Here is a 16,663-nt window from a genome sequence, read left to right on the forward strand (position 1 = left end):
AGCTTGAAAACCCCTAGCCATGGTTTCTCCTTGCTATATTCGGCCATGGGGTTGAGGGTTTTAAAATTTATCTTTTAATTCATTTTACCCTTAAATGACCAAAATGCCCTTTTTTACTATTCTTTAAATTTTTACCCTTCCAAGCCCATTTTTGTCCAATTTTTTTTTAAAAACTGGTCAAATTACTCTTTAAGGACCTTTAATTAATAATCTAATTCAATTTTATGCAAAATGCTTCTAGAACACAAGTTTTGCAATTTATTCAATTTTAGTCCCTAATTTCAAATTAAGCACTTTATGCATAGAATTTCTTCACGAAATTTTCACACAATCATGCAATCATATCATAGACCTCAAAATAATTATAAAATAATTATTTCTATCTCAAATTTATGGTCTCGAAACCACCATTTTGACTAGGCCCAAAATCAGGATATTACAATTGTGTGCCAGGCCGCGTGAAATTAAGGAGGTTACTAACTTGGGTTACACGGCGACCACGTGCCCATATTCTAGCTCGTGTACCACACACAACCAATAGACACGACCATGTGTCTAGGCTCTGTCAAAACTATAGGGTATACTGACTTTAAATCGTAGGGTACCCTAGGGGACACACGGTCGTGCCACATGATCGTGTGTCGCACACGGCTGAGACACACGCCTATGTCTCTACCCGTGTAACACCCCGAACCCGAGGCCGTCGCCGGAGTCGAACACGAGGTGTTAACAGACTTCAAACCACTTATTAAAATTTTTCCAGACAAGCTGTCAATCTGCGTACTAGTCGCTTTAAAAATCATATCTTGAGCTCTAGAACTCAAAATCCAGTTCCGTGAATTTTCCCTGAAACTAGACTCATATTCCCATCTACATATTTTTTTCTAGAATTTTTGGTCTGGCCAATTATTACAGTTTATTAGTCAAACTCTCCCATGTTACTGGGGTCGACTACACTGACCTTTTCGCATTACGACCTGGATATCTCCCTGTACAGAACTTCCATACTGATGCCGTTTGTTTCTATAGAAACTAGACTCAGAGAGAAATCTATACATATATGGTATGACTCCTAATTATCTCTGGTTAATTTATAATGAATTTCCAAAGTCGGAGCAGGGAATCCAGAAACCGTTCTGGCCCTGTCCCACGAGAACCTGATTATCTCTTAACACACTGTCCATATGATCCTTTCGTTACTTCTATATGAAAATAGACTCATCGAACTTCGATTACATAATTTATTCATCAATTAATTCCACTCCTACTATTTTTAGTGATTTTTCAATCTCATGTCACTGCTGCTGCCAGCATCTGTTACGAAAGCAACTATGCCCACTTCGTGTTTACTCCTTGATCTAACTAATAATTCATCATGCATATCACAAATTATGATCATGACTAACCATGCCAAAGGCTAATCATTGTCAAACTTCCCCCTACTACACTATTGCCATATCATGAATTTTAACACCAAAATAATCAACCATGACGTATGGCATAAAAAGGTCGAATTATCAAGATTTGCGACCTAACGTTATGAATCCAAACCCAACCGAACATTTATGCCATTTTCGCATGGCTAAAAGATTACATACCAAAGTTCAGACACAACATAATAGCCTATACATGCCGAAATGTTCTCCTAAGCCAACTAATAAGAAAGTACCAAAACTCACTATCCGGTGTGATGACTTCGGTGACGGCCCAACCACGCAAAAGAGACGAGTCCAAGAAACCTAGTATGGGTGACAAGGAAACACCGAGTGAGTTTATAACTCAGTAAGTCATAAGCAATACACTACCATCCATTAATAACATTATCACAAGAGGAAACAAAATGGAACGAGGCTAGTTACTCCATCCATACCGAACCATACCATAGTTCCTCCGACCTATCGGTTCAATCTCATACCAAATCATGCATTCGCATTCCATATACTCATCAATAGGATATTTGAGGCATTTTCATAAATCATTTTATTTTCGTTACAATCATACAACTAAACGGCCTTTCACCCATTCCACGATAAATCTTATGTACGTGACTTCAAGTATATTCGTCACATGGGTTCAAACTTACCAAGCTCAACTCCAAATATAGACATAGCACCTATTAGCCATGAGCTCAAGATACTTACCCGATCCGCTGTCCGTGATCGACTCAATAGTGTTGCACACTTAGTGTCCATAATGATTCAAGAACATATTAAGTCCGCACACTCAGTGCTATATAATCAGCTCGCACACCTAGTGCTACATAATCAAACTCGCACACTTAGTGCTACATAGTCAAACTCGCACACTTAGTGCTACATAATCAAACTCGCACACTTAGTGCTACATAGTCAAACTCGCACACTTAGTGCTACATAATCAAACTCGCACACTTAGTGCTACATAGTCAAACTCGCACACTTAGTGCTACATAGTCAATTCGCACACTTAGTGCTGCACAATTTAAACCCGCACACTTAGCGCCAATCTCATGGTCATAAATGTTTATACCCGCACATTTAGTGCCGAGATCAACAACTCAATACATCTCACCTCTTTTCTTTTCATTCAACACTTTCATCATCACATACGTACATGCATATATATATTTATTCATTCCATTCAGCATCATTACATAAACGTTATGACCATTTGAATTAATACCAACTATATGCTTAATGACTTACTTTATGTTGGGTAAAATAATTCCGAGTCGGCTACTCGATGACCTTCGATTTCCCCTTGTTGGACGCCTCTCCTTTAGGTTCTTGAGCTTAAATAATACAAATAAGAATATTCAATATTTAACCCAATAACATGAATTTATTTATCACATTCGGCAATCACATATCATTAAATTTTCAAACCAAAATGTCATTATATGACCACATATACACATATCCATATACTTAAGCTCAATAATTATAATGTAATATCATGTACCCACTTTAAGTATATTGCCGAATATACTTAATCATACATACACCTAACCAAAACAATTTCCTAAAATCTTTATATCATTTATACACTAAGCCGAATACTCTCACCAAGTTCACCTATATTCTTCAACAATTCCTTCATTGATCAAACACATATTCGGCTAAAGAAATGGCAATTTTAGCAACCTTCGATTTAGTACTTAACTTTTACCACATATCAAATAACTCATTTCCTTACTCATGTGACCACGTATATTCGGTCATGCATACACACATAAAATCAATTTGGAGACTCTATCAATCCAACATACATTCGGCACCTTCATCCACCATTCTACCAAGCATGTAATATTCAAACACAACCAAACTCACATTCGGCCCTAGCTCATAACAAGGTAGCCGATTCTTTTTATAGTTCAAACACTCCTCTATCATCATTCACCTAACTTTAACATGAAACAACAAAACTCACCATTTCTCATCCAAATAACATGAACAACAACCATTTCTTGAACACTTTCTCATGACCGATTGCTCATGTTACCAACAAGATTCAAGATTTGAACATGGGCTATTTAGAACTCAAGTCAATTACTAAAACATGCATGCATCTCAAGGACAACATCAAACATACCTTAGTCTAGCAAACCACCATAGCCGATTTTCTCAAGCTTTTCCCCTTCCTTTCTTTCCTCTATTCGGCCAAAGATGTTCAAGAATGAACACTTTTTTTTTTGTTTTCTTTGTTTTCTTTCTTCAATTCACGGCAACAAGGGGGTATGGATGAGACCATATTATTTTTTTTTTCATCACCCTTCCTTTCATTATTTAATCACCATGCTCATTATTTTATTTTCTTAACATACATCACTAGCATAACATGTTGGAGACATGTTTCCACCCATAGCATGGCCGGCCACTATGCTTTAGTTTGGCTAATTTGACATGCAAGGACAACACTTTCTCACTTTAATACTATTTGGTCCTTACTTATTTACCTATCATAATTTTCCAAGTCTTTCAACTAGATCCTTTCAAGCAAAATTCACATTCCTAATATAAAATTAAAACATCAAATTTTTGTACAAGTACTATCACACATAGAAGATATGCAAATAAAATTTTAACTAAATTTTATGACTCGGTTTTGTGGTCCCGAAACCACATTCCGACTAGGGTCGAATTAGGGCTGTCACAACCCGTGTGGATAAAAATAGGCCATTTGAAAAGCCAAATTGGCATCCATTTTGGGTCATACCTACAAGCTCAAAATGGCACATAATTCACAACCAAAATGCAACCAAAACATTACCACATCAAGCATCCTTTATGCTTCAATGTCACTAATCATTTCCATACACAATTCTAACATACTAATTCCATGTACCAAAATCACACCATAAACATATTATTCATATCACATTTATAACCATTTCAAGATCATAACAAACCTTACCAAATAGAACATATATATTCACATCCCATATCATATACCAAAATTAAACTATAAGTTCAACCATAATCAAGCCATATCTCATGGCATGATATATATTCACATCTCAAAAAATAACACATATTTAGGGCATTTTACAAATTAGCCCTCACATTTTCACATTTTAACACTTTAGTCCCTATTTCATAAAATCACAAAATATGCATAATTTCCTTTCACATATGCCTAGCCGAATTTTCTTTTAGCTCATACAAGCCCATATATTACATCTATTTTCATTTTACCTATTCAATTTCTCATTTTCAAAATTTAATCCAAAATACTCAAATTCATCAAAAATTCCAATACAAAACATAGTAATTGTGACACCCCTAATTTGACCCAAGTCGAAAAGTGGTTTCGGGACCACAAAATTGAGTCATAAAAATAATTAGCCGTCATATTTTATGTTTATTATATGTGAATATGAATGTGTGAAAGTTTTAAGCTTCGATTTAGTAAATTGCATGTGAATTTAGTTAATAGGACTTATGTGTGACATTTTTGAAATGTGATAGGTTAATCTATAAGGGTCTATTAAAGCATGTATTGAAAATAATGATTTTGCATGTCAAATACCCCTTTTTTTTAATAGTGGCCGGCCATGATGATGGCATATATTAAAATATGTATTAAATTTTAGTTAAATGGTTATTACTTTATATAAAAGAAAGAAAAAAAATTTTGGTTATGTTTTTGTTCTTCTTGCCGTGAACTAAAGGAAGAAAAAAGGGGGGAAAAGAAGCTAGGCATTCGGTCTTCTACTTGCTTAATTAAGGCAAGTTTTAGGTAAATTCTTTGAGATTTTATGAAATTTTAGTTGATGGATAGGTCTTTGATTGAGCCCATGTGTGAATTTTGATCCTTGTGGTGATTTGGGCATTCGGTTAAGGCAGGAAACTTAGAAGATGATTTCTATTCCTTATGTTTTATGAGTTGGGAGCTTAAATTGAAGTTGAATAAGGGGAATATGTGTATTGAGGATTTTAGTAATATGGAAATTCGGTTATGAGAGTGTGTGTGTGGTAACTTGCCGAATGTGGGTGTTAAGGTTAGTAGGTTGGCTTAATTCTTGTATTAGAAATCTATTTGAGAAATTAGATAGGCTTTGAATGCTTGAAGTAACGAAATTAGAAACTCATGAACTTGATTTAAATACTTTAAATTTATGGTAGTTAAATGGAATAGAAAGGATCTATTCGGCCATAGAGGTTAAACACATTGTTAAATTGTTGAATATATGCTTTGGTGGTTAATGAATATTCGGTCTTGGTATGAATCTCATTAATAACATTTACTTATTAGATTTGGTATAAAATACTTATTGAAATGGTGGAATTGGATGACTTACTTATGGATTTTAGTTATGAGAGTCTTTTGTAAGTAGAGCTAGAGGGTTTAAAGGGTGGTGTTTAAAAATAAACATGTATATGGACCCTATGTATGTACCTTGTAATTTTATTGTAAACTTTTGGTTTAACTCGTATCATATTAATTGCTAAAATACTAGCTTGTGTGGAAAATTTTGTGTATGTTTTTATGTGCCGAATGTGAGTTAAAGAAAATGGAGCTCACTATGTGTATCATGGTCAACCTTTGATAACTAATATGTCTTGATTCGTAAATTGAGTTAAAAGATTATATATTTTCGATCTAGCCTAAGCTAGGCTTGACTTGTAACATATTAATGATTGACTGAACGTATATGTGTGAGATAGTGAGGATAATTGTATTTCTTGCTTTGATTAAGTGAAGTATATGGAGTTGATATACATAATTTACTCAATTAAGCGTAAGAGCACATAGGGACAATTTTGGATAAGAGAAAAAGCTACCTAACCGAATAGTCGATCTGTAATCGTTCGACAAATTCCGAGGTAAGTTCTTAAGTATTTGAGTTTGATTCCTTTGTTAGTTTTAAGTTTTTAAATGGGATGAATATGAATTAAGTATATACGTTAAGGTCAATGACTTTTCTAAATGATGGCATATATGATATTATGTTTTAAATATGTGAATGAGAACTTTACAGAGTAAATTTGTATAAATCTGCTTGGGACAGCAGCAGTAGTGTGTTTTGGAAAAATTACCATAAATTGTGGGAATTGAATTAAAGGCTGAATAGATTATGTAATTAAAGCTTGATGCGTCTAGTTTCGTATAAAAGAAATCGAGTAAGTAAAGGGGTTGCCGATAATGAGATTTTTTTTTAAAGTTGTGTGAGACAGAGTCAGAATGGCTCCGAAATCCCCTGTCCAGTATTTGGAAAATCATTATAAATCGTACAAAAATGATTATAAGATAAGATTTATATTCTTATACTCCTTAATGAGTCTAGTTTCAAACAAAATAAACGAAAACATATTTTGATTTCTGTACAATGAGAAATTCAATTCTTAGTGATGAGTAGTCAGAATAGTCAAGCAGTAAAATAGGGGAAACTTTAAGAAAAATCTGGTATTGATTAGCCAAACCAAAAAATCTGAAAATTTTGTGGATAGAAGATATACGAGTCTATTTTCATGGAAAATTAACGGCACATCATTTGGAGTTTCGTAGATCTAGTTACAAATAATTTAACGACTGTTGCTCAGGAAAACAGCTTGTAGAGAATATGTGATTATGTTGTAAACATTGATAAAACTTGTTTTAGTTGCTCATAAGCTATTGATTAAACCCATACGTGAATTCTAATTTGTGACATTATAAAATGATATATGAGTGTTAGATGGATCTTTGATATTAAAATTGTGAAATTGTAAGTTTATAAGTATTCGAATATGAAATGATAGTATGGCTTGAAATTGAATTATTCATTGGAAAATGATAGATGTAGATTCAGCCAAGACAAAGTGTATACATGAAATTTTATGTGGTATATGAAGTATATTTGGATAATTGTGAATGTGTATATATGAGATAAGGCCGAATGGCCAATGTGATGAACGTGAAAGTGTATATATATATTGTGGCCAAATGACAAACTGTGGAAGGTGTGTTTTATAAGATATTTGATGAGGCAAATGAATTACAAATATGATAGTCGATGTGAATGCTGTAACATGTGAATAAATATGCATGAAACTTTGTGATGTAAATCCGGGATTTAAGACCTGATGACTATATGTGGTGACTATGTCCGGGTTAAGACCCGCTGACTTCGTTTGGAGATTTCATCTGAGCTAAAGGTCTCGCCGATAATCCGAGTAGAGTTTAAAGCTATAAGACTTCGCAATAAGAATTGCTTATATATATTTTCAATGTGAAAGGTTAAACAGGTATGTACTCCGAGTTTATATGTGAGCTTGATTTGAACTAAATCATAAGGTAGTTATGTGATGCATACGTAAGCAATCTATGAGACTATTCCTATGATTATGTGGCATCGGATTAGTGTGAAAGGTTATGTGAAATTATACAATATATCTATGTTACATGAGCTCACTTTTATGTGAAAGTTTATCTGCCTATTGTATATGATGAGACGTGCATATTCGGTAAAGGGATGATATACCCAAAGGAAGAGTGAAATAAAAATACGAACAACCATGTTATAATTTGATTGTTATCTGTTGACACTGCTTAAAACTTACTAAGCATTGTAATGCTTACTCCGTTTACCTTGTTTCCTCTGTTTTATAGATCTCATTTGGAAGCTATAGACTCGGGGATCGTCAGCAACTTGTTACACTATCACTATCCACTGTTTGGTACTGTTATGTTTTGGTTTATTTTATGGCATGTGTAGAATAGACCAGTGGCAGAAGAATATTTTGGTTAATGTATATAAGCCATGCGAAAATGGTGTCTTTTAAATGTGTACTTATAGAAGTTTAAATTGTGTCCCTGGCTGTCTTCAGTATTTATCTAAAGGCATCTGTTATGTATCTGCTCCCCATTGAAGTGGAGATGCCAGACTTCGATTTGCTCTCTGACAATACAGAGATGCCAAATCATCTTATAAAAAAAAATTCAAAATTTTTACTGTTCCGATATGAGTTTCAAGTCTGGTAATGCCCCTTTACCTATTCCGGCGACGGATACGGGATAGGGGTGTTACAGTAATCTAACACACATCTTTCATTTTCTATCATCAAACTTCATAAAACTCACATTATCAGTAATGAAACATCTTAAAATCATAATCAAATTCAAAAATTGAGGCATGGGCTTGAAAGATTACTAAGCAACGATCACAAAAACGTAGAAATTATCAAAAATGAACAAAATTCATACCTTAATCAAATAAGATAAAGGCCGAACACTAGCTTAGTCTTTTTTTCTTTCTTTTTCTTTGTATTTTCGGCTATAGATGATAATGGATGAACAAATTTTTATTTTTTGTTATAATTATAACATCATTTATTAACTAATTACCTTATTAACCTTAATGAAATAATATAAAGGCTTTATAATGGTTGTCCAAAACTGTCGATGCCATTATTTAATGGCCAAGTTTCATTTCAAGGTCGCCATATTGAAAGAACATAGCAATTTAGCACTTTAAAAAATAGCTAGTCACTTTTACGATTTACGCGATTAAGTCATTTTTCCAAAATTCGACACACAAACGATAAAATTTTCCTACGAAATTTTCACAAATATTAATTCACATATTATAAGCATAGAAAATAATATTAAAATATTTTTCTGACTCAGATTTGTGGTCCCAAAACCACTATTCCAACTAGGGTCTAAACCGAGCTATTACAACTCCCCCCTTTAGGGATTTTCATCCCCGAAAATTTACTGTTGAACAGATTCGGATATTGTTATTTCATAACATCTTCAGGCTCCCACGTAGCCTGTTCAACACCGTGTCGATTCCACAGTACTTTTACTAACGAAATTTTCTTTTTCTCAATTCTTTAACCTCGCGAGCTAAAATACGGATCGGTTCTTTTTCATAAGTCATATCGGACTGAATTTCTATCTCAGATGGGGAAATCACATGCAAAGCATTAGATCTGTATCATCGAAGCATTGACACGTGAAACACATTATGAATCTTTTCTATTCAGTCTCTTTTATTAATTCAACTCCGTAAATCTTATTCTCACTGAGCTCTGACCAATACAATGGCATATGGCATTTTCTACCATATAAGGCTTTGTACGGTGCCATTTTAATGCTCGATTGAAAACTATTATTATAAGAAAATTCAATCAATGGCAAATACTGTTCCCACGTACCTTCAAATTCAAGAGTGCAGCATCTCAACAAATCCTCGAGAATCAAAAAAATCTGCTCGGATTGACCATCCATTTGTGGGTGAAAAGCAGTACTCAAGTGTAATTTCGTACCTGAAGCCTCTTGCAGTTTCTTCCAAAACCTTGAAGTGAATCTCGGATCTCTATCTGACACAATAGATAATGGCACCCCGTGCAATCTCACAATATCAGAAATGTATAACTTAGCTAATTTATTAAGCGAGTAATTAGATCGTACCGAAATAAAATGAGCTGATTTTTTCAATCGGTCAACCACAACCCAAATTGCATCCTTCTTTCTCTGAGATAGAGGCAAACCCAAATCAAAATCCATCGTCACTCTATCCCATTTCCATTTGGGAATCATAATCAACTGTAACAAACCGGATGGCACCTGATGATTAGATTTTACTTGCTGACAGACCAAACATTTCGAAACAAAGTCAGAAATATCTTTTTCCATTCCAAACCACCAGTAATGATGTTTCAGATCATTATACATTTACATACTACCTGGATGTACAGATAAACGACTGTTGTGAGCTTCGTTCAAAATCATCTAACTTAATTCTAAATTTCTAAAAACACAAATCCGACCTCGAAATCTCAAACAATCGTCATTATAAATTTGATATTCAGAATCAGAATCCAAATCACATGAGCTTGTTTTGCTATTATCTCATTATCAACTTTTTAGGCATCAATAATCTGTTGTAAAAATAATGGTCTCGCTTTCAATGCTGCTAAAATTGAACCATCATCAGACAGAACTAAATGAGTATTCATCACATTCAATGAAACAATGATTTCCAACTCAAAGCATCTGCAACGACATTTGCTTTTCCTGGGTGATAATCGATAACTAGCTTATAATCTTTTAACAGTTCTAGCCATCTTCTCTGTCGTATGTTCAAATCTTTCTAAGTCATCAAATATTTCAAACTTTTATGATCAGAATATATATGAAATTTCTCACCAAATAGATAGTGGCGCCAAATCTTCAAAGCAAACACAATAGCCACAAATTCCAGATCTTGCGTCGGATAATTCTTTTCATGTGGTTTTAACTGTCTCGAGGCATAGGCTACAACCTTACCTTCTTGCATCAAAACACAACCTAGGCCATTTAACGAAGCATTACTGTAAATCACAAATTCTTTACCCGATTCTGGTTGCATTAATACCGAAGCTTCAGTCAATAAAGCTTTCAACTGATCGAAACTTTTCTGACACTTTTTAGACTATTTAAATTTCACGTTTTTATGAAGCAATTTCGTCAAAGGAGCAGCAATCATAGAAAAACCTTTCACAAATCATCTATAATAGCCGTCGATCCCAGAAAACTACGGACTTCAAAAACATTTCTCGGAGGCTTCCAATCTAAGATAGCTGAAATTTTGCTCGGATCAACTCGGATACCAGATGCTGACACAACATGTCCTAGAAAATTGACTTCTCGTAACTAGAATTCACATTTGTTAAACTTCGCATACAACTGCTTATCATGCAAAGTCTATAGCACTATTCTTAGATGTTCGGTATGCTCAGATTCATTACAAGAATATATCAAAATGTCATCAATGAATATGACAACAAATAAATCTAAATACAGTCTAAAAATTCTATTCATCAAATCCATAAAAATAGCAGGTGCATTTGTTAATCCGAAAGGCATAACTAAGAACTCATTGTGTCTGTACCTCATTCAGAAAGTAGTTTTCAGAATGCCTGAATCTTTTACTTGCAATTAATAATATCGCGATCTCATATCTATCTTTGAAAGCATAGGAGCTCCTTTCAACTGATCAAAGAAATCGTCAGTTCTAGGTAGAGTATATTTATTCTTGATAGTCACCTTGTTCAACTGACGATAATCAATGCACATTCTCATCGTGCTGTCTTTCTTTTTCACAAATAGAATAGGAGCACCCCAAGGTGAGAAGCTCGGTCTTGCAAATCCTCTATCAGTCAACTCTTGCAACTGAGGCTTTAATTCTTTTAACTCGGTCAGAGCCATTCTATACGGAGCTATTGAAATCGGAGTAGTCCCTGGCACTAATTCAATGCCAAACTCAACTTCTCAAATCGAAGGTAATCTCAGAAGTTTTTCAGAAAACACATCAGGGAATTCATAGACAACAGGCACTGATTTAATTTTCTTTTGTAACTTTTGAATCAATCACATAAGAAAAGTAGGCTTCACAACCCTTTCTCACATATTTCTGATTTAACATCGAAGAAATCACCGACGGTAAACCATTCAGATCATGAGACTCAATTCGGATAATCTCATCATTCTGACATCGTAAATCAATAGTCTTCCATTTGCAGTTTACAATAGCATCATACAAAGTTAGCCAATCCATACCTAGAATTATATCAAATTTTCCGAATGGTAATAACATCAAATCAGCCAGAAAACATGAATCTCGAATCATCAACGGACAATTCTTAAACACTTTGTCAACCAAAACACACCGGCCTAAAGGGTTCGATACTCTAATTACAAATTGAGTAGACTCTATAGGTAAAGTCTTACTGCTCACTATATTCATGCATATATAAGAATGCGTCAATCTAGGATCTATCAATGCAATCACAGAAGTATCGTAAAGGGTAAATGTAGCCGTAATCACATCTGGAGATGAAGCTTCCTCACGAGTTTGAATGGTGTTGGCTCTTGCAGGTCCGATAGCCTGAAATCTAACAGTCATATCTTTAGTTCCCGTCTGGCTACCACTCACATTACTCGTATTTCTGGTTGGTCTACCTCGAGCTGTATTGCCACTCGGCCTCAGATTTTGCACAATCTCTTACTCTACAGACTCAGGACATTTACAGATAAAGTGATTTAAGGATCCACATCTAAAGAAAGCTTAGTCATTCAATCTACAAATTCTCGGATCTCTTTTACCACAATGTCTACACTCAGGTCGACCGTATCAGACATTTCCAACACTTGCAATAGAAGTAGTTGGAGTTCTGAAACTCGAATACGATTTAGTACGATCTCTACTCGAATGTCCCACATTAACCTTTGAACGCTTATAATCATCTCGGAATTTCATTGACACAGACTGAAATGATTTACTTACGAATCTCTTTCTCGTATCTCTAACTTCTAAGTCAGCTTTTCTTTTCTCTTTCCCAAGCTCTTTAGCTTTACATGCTCGTTTAACAAGTACTACAAATTCTTTTATTTTCAAAATCTCGACTAACAACTTGATGTCTTCATTCAAGCCATCTTTAAACCTTTTACACATTATTGCTTCAGTCGAGACACATTCTCGTGCATACTGGCTCAATCTTACAAATTATCACTCGTATTCTGTAATAGACATACGACCCTATTTTAGCTCAAGAAACTCTTTGCGTTTCTAATCTATAAATCTTTCACTTATGTATTTCTTTCAGAATTTGGCATGAAAGAAATCCCAGGTGACTCCTTCTCTTAGAACCACCGATATCAACGTCTTCCACCAATGATACGCCGTATCTCTTAGAAGTGAAACGGCACATTTAAGACATTCGACCAGAGTACATGACAATGCATCAAACACTCGTATAGTATTCTCTAGCCAGAATTCAACTCTCTCAGCATCATTATTAGTAGTATCACAAAACTCTTCAGCCTTATATTTTCCAATTTTATCAACAGGTGACTTACTCAACTGAATTGGATTAGCTTGTCGCATGACAGGAACTTGTAGAGGATTTAGTAGGGGTGAAGGTTGTGGAACAGCCGAATTAGTTCTTATTACTGAGTGAACCAATCATTCATCATTTGGTAAATGGCTTGCTTAGCCAATCCCTCATGACTACTTGTAACACCCCAAACCCAGCCCAGACGTTATGGCCGAACCTGACGTGCCATATTGGAGTTGAAGACCCACGTTCTGTTTTAGTGCTTTAAAACCATGTATTTTGTTGAGGTAACAAAGTGTATGGAAGCTGGGCACCAGGTAGGTATCCGAGACAGAGGAGGTGAGCCATGAAGGCTGCTTAAGTACCAAGCTCTTTGATTGGATCCAATCCTAGACATGCCCACAACCATAGCCACACTTTGTTATATCGAGTTTAAATTTGTTTAAGTGAGCGTCTTTGATAAATCGATTAATCGTGGTGTTGAGATATTTTGAAAGCAAGTATCGCTTTGAAAACACGTCCTAAGTTTAGCCCATTTGAACAATTATCAACCAGGTTTGAAGTTATTAAAAATAAAATAATCCCGAGAAGAAATAAAAGAAAAGTTAAAAATGGCCTTATTACAACCCAAAAAGATAAATAATAATTAAAAGAAATTAAATGAAAACCAACGCTTATTTAAAGGTCCAAAAGCGATCACCGTGGCCACTCTGAATCCCCTCCGGCCCAAGTCCCCACATTAAGGCTCACCTACAAGGTTAAGGAAAGGGGGTGAGTTTGGAAACTCAGTGTGCAACAAGCCCCTTTCAGAGCCCAAAACAATAACAGCTTGTTGGGTCTAAGCCCAAAACCAATCTCAAACATGTACTGGGCTATAGCCCTTTTCATATTTCATATTTCATAACACTGGGCCGAAGCCTTTTCAAATTTCATATTACTGGGCCGAAGCCTTTACTGTAAACGGTATGGCCCATAGGCCCATTTCAATATCACATATAATGTCAATGAAAGAATGCAAGTCCATTTGGGGAGACTACTCAACCCACCATCCGCTACTCTCCACCCGTACCAACCAGCACATCATGTGGGGATTAACTCGACCCACCCCGCCATAACTCTCCACTGGCAGCATAGCTGCTTTATCATATATCTGGAGGCCTAGCCTCTTTTGATAACTGGGGCAAAAGCCCTTTTAATAACTGGGGCATAAGACCTTTAATAACTGGGGCATAAGCCCTTTTATAACTGGAGCTTAAGCCCTTTAATAACTAGGGCACAAGCCCTTTAATAACTGGGGCACAAGCCCTTTAATAACTGGGGCGTAAGCCCTTTTTCACTTCCTCCATTCATATAAAACCCAACCCAATGCATTTATGAACATCTAATGTGTATATCATACATATCATGTGCATATCATACATACCATGTTTATCAAAATCCCATGTATTAAAATCATGCATAAACCCTAGGGGTATAATGGTCATTTTTACCTAGGGGTAAAATAGTCATTTTCATATTATAAGGGTAATATCGTAATTTTACCAAAAATTAGGGTTTCCATGTTCATTAACGGTTACTAACAATTCATAGGTGCAAACAGTGATTCTGGCCCATTTTTTAGCGAAATCGAGTTTTGGGCCTAAAACCCCTAATGGGCCCTACTTAGCCAATTTCGTCATCTAGGCCCATTTAGCCTATATTCTGTAACGGTTTTATCAGTCACGATGTGCAATTTAACAAGTTCTCCTTTTCTACCAATTTTACCCAAATAGGCCCGAAAGCCCAATGGGCCCCACTTTGGCCCCTTGAGGCCCAACTTACCAAGAACGCCAAAAATCACATTCTTACCGTTTCCATTGTTCCCGATCACCATATCATCGATTCTAACTAACTAGTGAGCGTTCGCTTGCTCACAAGTCCTCAAAATGCCAGAATTTCGGCATTTCGGCTTTTCGGCATTTATCGCTTTAAGCTATGAAAAAGGGTTCGTTACACACCTATTTGGTGATATTCCTCGACGAGATCTCCTACACGATTTCTCCTATAATCCATCGTTAATAATCAGCTTCCCATAATTGAACTAAACCAAAAATCATCTAATATTAATACTTACACATTCGGCCACCATCCATAATGGCCTTAAGAATCCTACCTTTGTCGCGATTGATGACTAGGTCTAGCCACTCCGGAGATCCAAGCTACTCCAAGTCGACACTACACCTTGCTGCTCCTCCACTAAATAAACCACAAAAATATTAAAAGAAGACCCCATAAGGCCTATACCCATATTCGACCACCTCCCTAAACTAGAGGGGTTTCGGCTTTTGGCCAAAAGTTACTCTAAGAATTGTTTAGAGTTCGAGTACTTACCACAGTCTTGCTCCTCCTGAATCCAGATGCCTAAAAGGTAAAGGAATTGAATGCCAACAATTGAAAAGGAAAGAAAAGGTTGCTGGTCACAAAGAATCGACACCCCCTATCTTCACTGATTTCGGCTTTTGTGGTATTTCGGCAGAAGTAGAGATTAAGGAAAGAAATAATAAATGAGTAGAGGAAAGTAATGGGCTGGTTTTTGAAAAACAAAAGGGAGAAAAGATGAGAGGAAAGATGGTAGATTCGGCTAGGGAAGAAGAAAGAAGAGAAAAACTAAAACAAAAGAGAAAACGGCACAGCTAAGACCCTAATGCCAAAATTGCTAACCTAATACCCCTCTGTCGAAATCCCCTCTCTAATCCCTTCAAATCGGCTAGGCTCTATTCCTTTCTCAAATCCCTAAAATCTCTCCCCTTATCCCTCCTTAATCCATGCATCTTGAATTTTAAACTCTCTCCCATAGAGTTCCATCTAGCTTTAAACTCTAGCATGCACAAGCATAAAAATAACCTTACCTTTGCCATTCCAGGGAATCGAACCCAGGCCTTCCTCTATGCTCCACACGCCACATTTTTAGGATCTTAGTGGCGTCACCCTTGCCACTTTACCAAGGCTCTTTTTGTGATACACTTTACCCATAACTTAATATAAGGGCACCTCGCCAGAACCCCTAACTCCTAAGTCCAAAATTTAAAAATTCTACCGGGTTTTGGCCAACTCATGGGTCTTCCATAAGCCCATTTACATACCCAAATTATGAATTCCATAATCACATACCAAATTTTAGAAACTTACTTAAAATATCAAGAATCGCGAAAAACCCGAAAATCAGGATGTTACACTACTAGTAGCAGGTCTAGAATCAGATGATGTTATCCCTTGAGTGGGAGCAAGTGCATTACTTTCAACATCGTCAGTTACGGCTCGTTCGAGATCCAATTTCTCTTAAAAAACATATTTTTATTGTTAGGATTCATCCCACTATCGCAGTTCGTATATATGGCATG

The sequence above is a fragment of the Gossypium hirsutum genome, chromosome A06 (assembly GCF_007990345.1).
Source record: "Gossypium hirsutum isolate 1008001.06 chromosome A06, Gossypium_hirsutum_v2.1, whole genome shotgun sequence".
Lineage (NCBI taxonomy): Eukaryota > Viridiplantae > Streptophyta > Magnoliopsida > Malvales > Malvaceae > Gossypium > Gossypium hirsutum.